The sequence below is a fragment of the Bos mutus genome, chromosome 3 (genome assembly GCF_027580195.1).
Source record: "Bos mutus isolate GX-2022 chromosome 3, NWIPB_WYAK_1.1, whole genome shotgun sequence".
In the NCBI taxonomy this organism is placed as follows: domain Eukaryota; kingdom Metazoa; phylum Chordata; class Mammalia; order Artiodactyla; family Bovidae; genus Bos; species Bos mutus.
The window spans coordinates 91,668,187-91,680,981 of record NC_091619.1 but is presented as its reverse complement, the minus strand read 5'-3'; the positions used below and the strand labels follow the sequence as shown (position 1 = coordinate 91,680,981).

The 12,795-nt window shown below is 38.1% G+C and overlaps 1 protein-coding gene across 9 annotated transcripts in view; it reads right to left on the bottom strand.

Moving 5' to 3' along the window:
* The window catches only part of TUT4 (terminal uridylyl transferase 4), a 131,388-nt gene extending 118,929 nt beyond the window's left edge, over nucleotides 1-12,459 (bottom strand). For all 9 annotated transcript variants that reach the window (XM_070368054.1, XM_070368051.1, XM_070368050.1 and 6 more), the window contains exon 1: nucleotides 12,289-12,459. The gene's annotated coding sequence lies outside the window, so the exon portion shown is untranslated. The remainder of the gene's footprint in view (nucleotides 1-12,288) is intronic.
* Nucleotides 12,460-12,795: the final 336 nt, after the last annotated feature.

Sequence of the window (12,795 nt, the reverse complement as noted above, 5' to 3'; positions counted from 1 at the left end):
AAAAAAATTCAGTTTTGTAAATAAATGGGATTTCTAAACTAAATTACCTAAATCTTCATCTAAATCCCCATTAGCTAGGTTTTCTAGATTACTCAAGTCTTTTCCTTCTATGTTCATCTAGGTAAGCTTTTTTGGCCACTGGTCAAAGAAGCTGAGGTCACGCTTCTTTTCACCAGCAATTTGTTGATTAAAATAGCCTGAGGTCGTCAATTGTTTTTTGAGTTTTTTCCCCTGAGATATGGAGATCATCTGGATTCCCTAATTATCCAAGCCAGCTTTTCCTCTTGTTCCTTATAAACAAAAAATTAAGAATGAGCTCTATAGGAAGAGTTCTGTGATGCTAGATACTCCAGAAAGTTCCTCATTCCTCCAGTTTCAAGCAGCTCCTGGGTATTCGTATATAATAATGTAGCTAACACTTTTTAAGTGTGGTTTGCTGAGGAGACTTAGCTTGTCCCATAGGTCCAAAAACTGTGATATATATAACTGTGCTGGCCCTCCAATGCTTGTGCTTCTAACATCACACTCATTTTGAAATTTTACATCCATACCGTTTGGAATGGGCCAGGTTATGCTGTGATAAGAACTCCTACAACTAATGCTTATCATAACATAAACTGATTTAACTCATGCAAAATCCTTTTGGAATTAAGGTAACTCTCTAAGGCAGCTGTCCTTCATGCACTGGTTCAGCATGCCAAGCTGCTTTAATTTTATCTTACCTCCCATATTAGCAAAACAGAGGGAGAAGGAATAGCCTTCGTTCACATTTCATTTGCCAAAAAAAAAAAAAATGCCACATGGCTACACCTAATTTCAAGGCAATAAGGAACACAACCCTCAGAATACCTCAAAATAAAGTAGTAGCAACAGGGCTTATCACATTAGTACAAGGTGAAATAAGCCAATCTCTTTGTCTCCACGTATGTTACTGTTTTCCTCCAATCCTTTTGTTCCAGGCTAATTTCATGGTCATGTGATCTGTGTAGTTATACAGGGCTCCATACTCAGAAAGACACTATGCTTGATTTAAAGCTCTCCTGTCATCAACTTGATATTCTTAATAACTTTATCTTTGAATTGGTGTTTTGTAGTGAAGTCTAATGGGACAAAGTAACAGGCAGAGGAGCAGAAGAGATACATGCAAAATGTCTATCTGCCATTGCTTTCTACTTTATTCTTACAGATTTGATGATGCCCTGTGAACATTCAGTAGATCCATGATGTGTAGGAGTTTAGCAAAACTCAAAGGGATATAAAGTAAGCATGTTGTCTACAACTAGGTAAGCAAGGGTAGTAACAGCCCAAGAAGTCACATTTTCTATTAAAATATAACTTTCTTCCCAGAGCAAAGGCAATTGATTCTAAGAAACATGAATTACCAAAAAGTCTATCACATCTTTTCTTACTCATGTTACTTCCCTGTATTAACTAACCACTTATGACAAAAGTGACAACAGAAGGAAAGGGAAAGACAGAGGAAGAAGCCACAGGTCCTTCACCTTTCAGTTCTGCCAAATCAAAGGTAGAGACTGTTGGTAGAATGTGCACGAAACTAAATAAAAACAGCTGAGTAAGTTTTACACAGTGTTTTCCCTGTTCTGGTAAGAATGAAATATACATGTATAAGCTATGAAATAGCATCAATTTCACATAAGAGTTAAATAATCATATATTTGCATTTAAAACTGGCATTGCACAGTATAAAGATGAACAGTAAAATTCATGCTTAATATTAATTCAACAATTTCAATTGTTCTTTATTTAGAATGACATTAAAAAGTAAATAAACATGACAAGCTAAGATAAAGATCAAAGAAGAAAGAAAAAAACTTTATGTTTTAGTACCTTTAACAGCACTTTTTCCTGCCTTCTGAACTAGGGACTTTGTATTTTTATTTCTCAATATATCCTGCAATTATGTAGCTGGGCCTGCACTTGTTCAGATAAACAAATATAAACATGGAATGTGTTTTAACAAAGATAGTCAACATTAACACAGAAGGTGTTCAGTTTAAAGCTGGGAATACAAAGATAAATAATAGAATAGTCTCATGTATAAAAGAGGAGACAGTCATATAAACAAATAATGACAATATTACATGACATATGTTAGGGAAACTCTGAGGAAAGAGCCTAAGTGAAAGTGTTCATCATAGAGGTAATTGAGCTGTGAAAGAATTTTTCACTTGAGAAAGGGAGTAAGAAGGAATAGGATCTGTATATACTAAATACATTTATAAAATTTTAACAAGTTTTTTAGGATGCAAAATGGCATGTATAATGATTACAGGAGATGAATTGGGAATGTAAATCATTATACACATTTACATACCGAGTCAAGTTTAGACTTTAGCAAAAAGAAGCCATAGATTATGAGCAGAAGAGTGGCACAATTTCTGCTTCAGCTTAACTTCTGCAGAACAGGAAGACAGAGATAAGAGGAAAAAGAGATGCTACTAAAGTAAGTAAAAGTAATTACCAATTATTATTAAAAAGTATTAGGAGGTTATTTAGGATCTTATTACAAGCAATTTTGGTGGGATTGTGGAGAGGGAAAAGCTGTGTTGAAGGTAAATGGACTTCTTCCCAGAAGACGCTTTGGTATGGTAATAAGCACTGTAAATATCTAAGAGAAAGATCAAATTTGCAACATTTTCCAGATTTATTTGACCAAAAAACATTTTTTGCCAGGACAACCTATTAGCATCTGAAAGAACTGTGGGAAAAATAAGTTTTATAACACTGTTCTATGAAGCAGAAGGCCAGCACTAACAGAGAAAGGCAGAGGGCAGTAGAGGACTTAAGATCAGAGAAAAACAATACCAAAAGTGAGAAACAGGAAAGAAACCTGACTGAAATATTGCCAGGCTGGGTTAAAGGTCTAACTACATTATATAAAACACCTGTCTACTAGTTTATACAATGCAGATATTTAAATTCATTCTGGGTAGGGGATTAACATGGAGAAGGAAATGGCAACCCACTCCAGTGTTCTTGCCTGGAGAATCCCAGGGATGGGGGAGCCTGGTGGGCTGCCGTCTATGGGGTCGCACAGAGTTGGACACGACTGAAGCAACTTAGCAGCAGCAGCAGCAGGGAATTAACATAATGAATATTTCAATAGGGTATTGGATGGCATCACCGACTCGATGGACATGAGTTTGAGTTAAGCTCCGGGAGTTGGTGATGGACAGGGAAGCCTGGCATGCTGCACAGTCCATGTGGTCGCAAAAAGTCAGACACGACTGAGCAACTGAATTGAACACAACGGTGATGATACTGGTAAGTGGGAGGGATAAAACTCAAAAGAGGTTATACAAAAAGATTAGGGATAGATGAGAAACCTAAAGAAGTGAGAAAGAAGTATACAGATATTAAGGAGATTTTGGTTAGAAGTAGAACCATTTCTGAACCATATTAGTAGCCGTGTCAAAGAAAGTTGAATACCACTGGAATACAGAAATTAAGGAAAAATAAACTTAAGATGTTAAGTAACCTTCAATGTTACACTTCCAACTGCCTAATATGATATGAAGAATTATACCAAAGTTATCAGTGAATACAGGGGAGTGGCATAGAAGTTCCTAGATTGAAATGACAAAGTCAGGTAAGAAACAGCCAGTAGGGTACCAATCTTAAAAGAAGAGAAGCTGTAGAGGAAGATAGAAGAATAAACAGACACTAATTAGAAAAACATGGGTCTGGTTTTCCGGCTTTAAGGAAGCAGGTGTGAGAAAAACAAGCTACACCCCTCCTTAGAGGATTTAGAATAATGGTTCCCAGTTTTTTTTCTAACACATCCAAGAAATAGAATACATGTCCAATAGAAGTGAAGAGGAACACAAGAATGGGAGATGGGAAAGGCTAGCTGTGAGTGGTTTAAAAGACCTTCCAAAGCAATTATGAAATACCTTCCTAAGGAAGAGTACCTGTCATACAGCGAGAATCATTGGTTTAAAACTGGTACTATCACAGAAAGCGTAAATACAATTTGCAAACACAAACTAGCCATTTTTTACCTGTATGACAGAATACAAGACACTCATAACAATACCATAAGTGGCTATAAAAGTACTGCAGCTCTTACAAATTTTTCAGTTTAAAAAAAGATTTGTTTTGAAGATACAGCATTACCTAACATATATATGTCTAATATGCCCATTCATTTATCTTTTCAAATCTGTAAAGTTAACACAGTCTGGTAGTGTTTCACTTTATTTACTGAGACACCCTGAGTATATGACTTGAGTAAAATGACACAAATGGGATTGGTTTATGAGAAGAAAGAAGAGACATATATTTTGGTTTTATATCATTAGATACTAAAATTGAGAAATTTTTAAAATACAAGAATACACTATTAACTTATTCTATAAGGCCAGTATTACCTTAGTACCAAATCCAGAAATTTCAAGACAACTATACACCAATGTCTCTTATGAAAATAGATGCAAAATCCTCAACAAATTCTAGCAAACCAAATCCAGCAATGAAAGGTTATATACTAGGATAAAGTGTATTCTAACCCAGGAATACAAGTTTGGTTCAATATGAAAACCAATCAATGAAATGCACCATATTAATAAAGGACAAAAACCACACAGTTGTTTCAACTGACACAAAAAAAGGATCTGATAAAATCTGATGTCCTTTCATAATAAAAAAAAACCTCAACAAATTAGGAATGGAAAGAAACTCTCATCAATCTGACAGAAAAACCACATGTGACATCACACTTAACGGTGAATGACTAAATGTTTTCTCCCCTAAGAACAGAAACAAGACAAAGATGTCTGTTGTCTTCACTTTGTTTTAATGTTATTTATTTATTTAGGCTGTGCAGCTTGTGGGATCTTAATTCCCCAATCAGGGGTTAAACCTGGACTCCACAGTGAAAGCACAAAGTCCTATCTACTGGACCGCCAGGAAATTCCCTACTGTCTTCACTTCTATTCAATACTGTACTAGCCAGGGCAATTAGGCAAGAAAAAGAAATTAAAAGGCATCCAGAATGGAAAGGAAGAAGTAAAGCAATCTATATTTGTAGATGACATGATCTCATATATAAAGTCCTAATGAATCTACAAAAAAGTAATTAGAGCTATAAATTAGCCTAGCAAGGGTGCTATCCAAGATCAACATACAAAAATCAATTGTATTTCTATATACTAGCAATGTAGAGTCCAAAATTCCATTTACAATTGCTTCAAAAAGAATAAAATACTCAGGAATCAATTTAACAAAGAAATACAAGGTTTTCTTCAAAAACTGACAAACAGATCCTAAAATTCACATGGAAATGCAAAGGACTAAGAACAGCCAAAACAATATTGAAAAAGAAAAGTAAAGTTGGAGAACTCACAACTTCAACTTCAATTTTCCAACTTCAAACTTTCTACAAAGCTACAGTAATCAAGACTGGGTGGGTGGTACTGCCATAAGCACAGACATACAAATCAATGGAGACTCCAGAATCAATTGAGAATCCAAAAATAAACAGAGACATTTATGGTCAATTGATTTCAACAATGATGCCAATACCATTCAACAAGGGAAATAACAGTCTTGCCGATAAGTGATGCCGGGACAACTGGACAGCCGCATGAAAAAGAATGAAGTTGGACCTCTACCTCACAGCACATATAAAATTATCTAAAAATGGGTCAAAGAACTAAATGTAGAAGCTAAAACTACAAAACTGTCAGAAGAAAACATAGGTGTAAATTTTTATAATCTTGGCTTATCTTAGATATGACTCCAGAAGCACAAGAAAAAATAAATATAACTTTATCAAAACCTAAAACTTGGGTGCTTGAAAAAACACACTCCAGAAAATGAACAAAATGGCAATTCCTCAAAAAATTAAACAAAGATTTACCACATGATCCAGCAATTCCACTTCTAGGTATATTTCCAAAGAACAGAAAGCAGGGACCCAAACAGATATTTTTATGCCCATATTCACAGAAGCATTATTCACAAAAGCCAAAAGTTAGAAGCAACCAAAGTGTCTATCAACAGATGACTGGAAAAACAAAATATGGTATATACATAAATACAACAGAACATTATTCAGCCTTAAAAAGGAAGGAAATTCCAACACATACTACAGCATAGAAGAACCTTGAAGACACTGTGCTAAATGAAGCAAACAAGTCACAAAAGGACAGATATTATATGATTCTAATTACATACAGTAGAGAAGGCAATGGCACCCCACTGCAGTACTCTTGCCTGGAAAATCCCATGGACAGAGGAGCCTGGAAGGCTGCAGTCCATAGGGTTGCTGAGGGTCCGACACGACTGAGCGACTTCACTTTCACTTTTCACTTTCATGCATTGGAGAAGGAAATGGCAACCCACTCCAGTGTTCTTGCCTGGAGAATCCCAGGGACGGGGGAGCCTGGTGGGCTGCCGTCTATGGGGTCGCACAGAGTCGGACATGACTGAAGTGACTTAGCAGCAATTACATACAGTAGTCAAAAGTCATAGAAACAGAAAGTAGAATGATGGCTGCTAGGGGTTGAAGGGAGGAGGGAATGAGGAGTTATTGCTTAGTGGGCACAGAACAGGAAAAAGGAAAAAGTTCTGAACATGGATGGTGGTGATGATTTGTGCAACACTGTGAATGTACCTAGTATCACTGAATATACACTTAATAATGATTAAAATGGTAACTTTTATGCATATTTTTCCACAATTCTTACATTTGAAAATGAATAGACAATTCACAAAAGGGGAGAACATTTTTGCATATCATTTATCTAACAAGGATCTAATATCCAGAATATATAAAGAACTCATAACAATAAGACAAATAATCCAATTTTTTAAATGAGCAAAGAATTTAAATAGACATTTCTCCCATATTTTAATATAAAAAGCCAACAGACATATGAGGAGATGCTCAACATCATTAGTCATTAAGGAACTGCAAATCAAAACCACAATGAGATACCACTTCACCAGTTAGATAGCTATAATTTAAAAGATGGACAATAACAAGTGTTGGTGAGGATGGGTAGAAATTAGAACCCTCATATATTACTAGTGAAAATATAAAATAGTGAAGCCTCTCAGGAATACAGTTCGGCAGGTCCTCCATAAAGTTAAACATAAATGTATCAAAACCCTCAGCAATTCCACTCCTGGGTATACATCCAAGAGAAATGAAAACATATATCCACACAAAAACTTATACATGAATGTTCAAAGCAACAGTATTTGTAACAGCCAAAAAGTGGGAAAAATCCAAATGTCTATCAAATAATGAATGGATAAACAAAATGTGGTATCTCCATAGAATACATTCCATACAATGTAGTATTATTCAACCATAAAAAGGAATGAAGTGCTAATACACGATATATTATGGATGAACCTTGAAAACATTATGCTTCAGTGAAAGAAACCAGGTACAAAAAGCCACATGTTATATGAATCTGCTTATATGAAACATCCAAAGTAGGCAAATTCAAAGACAGAAAAGCAGTTCAGTGGTTGTCAAAAGCTTGAGGGGGTGGGGGTGGGGGGGAATGCAGGGTGACTGCTAAAGGGCACAGGGTTTCTTGGAGGAAGATGAAAATATTCTGGAATTAAATAATGGTGATGGTTACATAAGCTTATGAACATACACTGAAAACTGCATGCCTTTTTTTTTTTTGGCCACACCTCGTGGAATGCGGGATCTTAGTTCCCCAACCAGGAATCAAACCCGTGTTCCCTGCATTGGAAGCATGAAATCTTAACCGCTAGACCACTAGGGAAGTCCCTGAACTACATGCTTTAAAAAGGTGAGTTTTACAGTACTGAAAATTGTATCTCAAAGCAAAAGCAAAAAAAAACAAACAAACACGATTACACATTCCAATAGCCATCAAAGCAATAATGTTTTCATACGTATCTATCATTCTACATTCCAGGTGAGAAAATGAAAAGGGAAAAGGGAAATATCTTAACATTCTATGAAAACAATTATGACTCAGAAACCCCAAAAAGATTCCCCACACATAGTTTGAATATCACTGACCTAAACCTACCACTCAGCACAAGACTGAGCTAAAATAGTTAATGACCAATCAATTTTAATGATAATTAAATTATTTAAACTACAATGTACAGCTAAGACTAACAAAATGCAATTAAATTTCATTGTCATGTTTAATTCATACTCTGTGTTCTTACAAGATAGTTTTTGACAACCTATGTGACTATTTTGAATTTAACACTCTCTGCATACTAAATTTTGACAACCTAAGCTTGACGTGCAACACAGCATAGTGGTTAAGAGCTCTAACTCTAGACTTAGACACCCACAGTTCAATTCCTGGCTCAGCAGCAAACTAGCTCTGAGATCTTATCCAAGCTATTTAGTCTTTCTGCAGCTACTTTCCTCACCTATAAATGCTGATAATTTATAAGCTGTTGTGAGGACTGAGGACTAAGATCTTTGGAAACAAATTAACAAATAATAACTATGCAGTAAGTTACTTATTATCATTGTAAATCAAATATCCATTTAAAACTACCAGACTATTGTGTGTCTGCCTCTTGAGAAATCTGTATGCAGGTCAAGAAGTAACAGTTAGAACTGGTTATGGAACACTAGACTGGTTCAAAATTAGGAAAGGCGTATGTCAAGGCTGTAGTATTGTCACCCTGCTTATTTACTTCATATGGAGAGTACATCGAGCAAAGTGCCAGGCTGTTTGAAGCACAAGCTGGAATCAAGATTGCCGGGAGAAATATCAATAAATTCAGATATGCAGACGATACCACCCTTATGGCAGAAAGCTAAGAGGAGCTAAAGAGCCTCTTGATGAAAGTCAGAGGAGAGTGAAAAAGCTGGCTTAAAATTCAACATCCAAAAAACAAAGATCGTGGCACCTGGTCCCATCACTTCATGGCAAATAGGTGGGGAAACAGTGGAAACAGTGACAGACTTTGTTTTGGGGAGCTCCAAATCACTGCAGATGGAGACTGCAGCCATGAAAGTAAAAGACGCTTGCTCCTTGAAAGAAAAGCTATGACCAACCTAGACAGCATATTAAAAAGCAGAGACATTACTTTGCCGACAAAGATCCATATAGTTAAGTTAAAGCTGTTTTTCCAGTAGTCATGTATGGATGTGAGAGCTGGACTATAAAGAAAGTTGAGTGCCGAAGAAGTGATGCTTTTGAACTGTGGTGTTGGAGAAGACTCTTGTACAGCAAGGAGATCAAACCAGTCAATCCTAAAGGAAATCAGTCCTGAATGCTCACTGGAAGGACTGATGCTGAAACTCCAATACTTTGGCCACCAGATGGAAAGAACTGGCTCATCAGAAAAGACCTTGATGCCGGGAAAGAGTGAAGACAGGAGAAGGGGACGACGGAGGATGAGATGGTTGAATGGCATCACCAACTCGATGGACATGAGTTTGAGCAAGCTCCAGGAGCTGTGATCGACAGGAAAGCCTGGCATGCTGCAGTCCATGGGGTCGGCAAAGAATCGGACATGACTGAGTGACTGAACTGATTATATGATTGAATTCCCTGAAGCAAGAGACTATCTTCAATAAGTTTATACCTCTAAAATGTAGCAATGTCTAGCATAAAGTACAAACCCAAATGTTTGATGATTAAATGATGAATCAATGAGCAACCTGAGGCAGTTCCTCCTATAAAACTGGGAAAACACTTGATACATCTGAGAAGCAACATGGCCTATGTTATAATAAAACTACGCAGAGCTGCTTTCAATCTTTCTAACTCTATGATCTTAAGCAAATTAGCCAACATCTGAGTCAGAGATTCCTCATTTATAAAACAGGTTTCATAGGGGCGTTACACTGAACAAATAAAAAAAATACATGGACATGTCTAGCACAATGCCTGAAATAAAACAGGTATAAACTTAGTTTAGTGTAAAAAAATTCTAATTTACTTAGTTCAGCAAAAGCAATCTTAATTCCTCGAATATTAAGACGAGGAAAAAGTCTACATATCCTGCTTTACTACAGTATCCCTTCCCCTTGCCTGTTAGTCTTTCTAGAATTGTTCTTTTTTAGAACATATTTCTATCTGCAGAAACAACTTAATTCAACCATTTGCAGTTTACATTAGGAAGTAATACATCTCACTGAATTTGTTTTATCAAAATGGCCTTTTTTTTAAAAAAAAAAAGGATAAAATTTATTGACATCAGCATTCATAGGTAAGTCTTATTTATAGCTTTTCTGACACCAGAAACTTGCTGCAGAAATAAAATTCATAACCTTTCCTACCCAAAGATCCTGATTTGACATTATATAAAGAATATAACATAATTAATCCTGTTTATTATGCATGTCAAGGTTAACTTTGAGGTCAAAAAGTTCTCCAATTACTCTTACTAAAATGACTCTGAGTACTCAAAACTAAAAAAAATTATCTTTAAACAGCTTTTTATTAATCAGACATTTATAATTACATATATAAAATTTTATTTAAAAAGGTCTAAAATTATAATGTAGACACTGTTCTGTTCCAGTTACATTGATTAAAATTAAATGTAATGTTAGAAGTGATTTACAATACTGAACTAAACTTTTGTGCATGATAACATCTTGTTAGTTTATCTGCTACAACCTAGGGAAATGAACACATTTTAATTTCTTTTTTGTATTTAGATTTTGCTAGACTTAAAACATTAAATGTTAATAACTTTTCACTTCCTTTTCTGTATTATTTCAAGGAAGCTTTATTTTTTCATTAAATGTGATCTTTTTAAAGCCTAAAACAACTTAAAATTCTTATCTGCCCCAAAGTATACAGTTTTTAAGATGCACTCTAAAATTTGTTTATAAAAGGATCATAGTACACTAGATACTAGTAAATTCATTGTCTTAAGCAGTTTTCTAAATGAACCAATATTTCATAATTTTACAAGTTGTGACTAATCAATACTAGGATGCAGTGTAGTGCAACAATTTCCAAGCAGACATATATACAAGGGTTCTGAGCCTAAAGAAAATTTCAGCGTACGCTTTACTCACACACAGAACATGCTGACTGATAGTAACCAAAAAAAAAAAAAAATTAAAAAAAAAACTATCCCACAATTCACCACCCTGATATATCATTCTCTCTAAATTATTATATCCAGGTGAGATTACCCAATTTTAATAACTAACAGTTCTCATCACTTTAAAACAGAAACAGGGTATGTTCTGTTTCACCCAGAGTTACACATTTCGGAACTACAAGACTTTGGGGGGGGGGGGGCGCCGATCTTCGGAAACAAAAGGTAACCTGATCCATTCCAGCTAATTACTAAATGCATACCAACAATACAAAATTCGAATTGCATTTCTGGACACTAAGATCACAAAGGGAGCAGAACGTCAAATGTGTAAGGAATTACTTTTGTATTAAAAATAATCAAAACGAAGAAACACGGTACGCCGAAACTAAGATCTCGCGCAAGGTACAACATTCATTTGATTAAAAAGTTGATCATCTAAAAAGAATTTAATCAATGTTGTTAAAATAACAGTAATTCATCGCATCCACATACGACTTGAAATCCCGATGAGGTCTTTCTTTCAGGTCTAAATATCTCATTCTTTTGCAACCCGGATACCAAAAGGACCTGAAACCTCTCGCGGAGGCGTACAACACACTCGGCGAGTGCTGTCTGTTTACAAATACGAATCTCACAGTTTCCCACGTCAAAAGCGTTCATTACCACCATTCGACTGGGGGGCGGGGGAGAGAGAAGGCGGGCGAGCAAGAAACGAAATCCTCACAGACACCTCTGCCTTCTCTCCTCCCGACAAGGGCGATCCCGGAATAAATATTTATTATGTATTATATGCGTGTGTGTCTATAAGTTATATACGTAGTCTGTATCAAAGCCAGGATGAAAGAAAAGGCACACAGGACAGGGAATCCTACTGGACCCCAGAGAATATTCACTCCTATCCCGTTAACTCAGAATCCTCCGCCTGGGTCTACAGGTTTCGGCTCGGGGCCGAGAGCTCCAACCTCACCGTGGAGTTCGGTCCCAAAGCGCCCCGGTGCCCTGCTCAGGAAGCCCAGGCCGCCGCCCCTACCTCCCTCATCTCCGCCTTCCCCTGGGACACCCGATGCCCAATCCAGCAAAGAAAGAAGTGTCAGGCCCCAAGAGGGCGGCTGATACGCGCTCGGGCCGGGACCGCGACACCTGCGAGGCGCGGCACCTGAGGGCGACGAGGGGGCCGCCCGGCCTGCCTCGAGCACACCCCCTCGGGCGCCGGGTGCTATGCCGCGGCCGGAACCTCCGTACCTGCGAAGCCCGCGAGCTACAGGCGCGCGCGGCGCCTCCTCATCTCAGTGGCTCCCGCTCCCCCTCCGCCTCCCGCTGCCGCCGTCACCGCCGCCGCCGCTGGAGGCCAGGACACGACGAGCTCAGGGCTCCACCGCCATGTCCGCCGCGCCGCGAACTGCATTGTGGGGGGGAAGGGATGGGGAGGGGGAGGAGAGAGGGGGAGAGAAAGAGGAGGACCCGCTGAGGGGAGGGGGCCGAGGGAGAAAGGGAGCCAAGGGAGGGGGGAGGGGAGAGAGGGACAGAGCCCTGAATGGAGTCGTGACCCGGGCGGGGGTAGGGAACAAACGCACAGGAGACCGTGGGTAGGAGGCGCGGAGGAAAGGGTTTGGGGGTGCCCCTTCCTTTCGTTCTAGGGGCCCCAGGGCACTGGTTAAACCGGGGCGGGAGGTAGTAAACACCAATGGGAGAAGGGCTACATTCAGGGGCTGGTGGTGGAGACGGGAAACAATGGTGAGGGGACCGAGG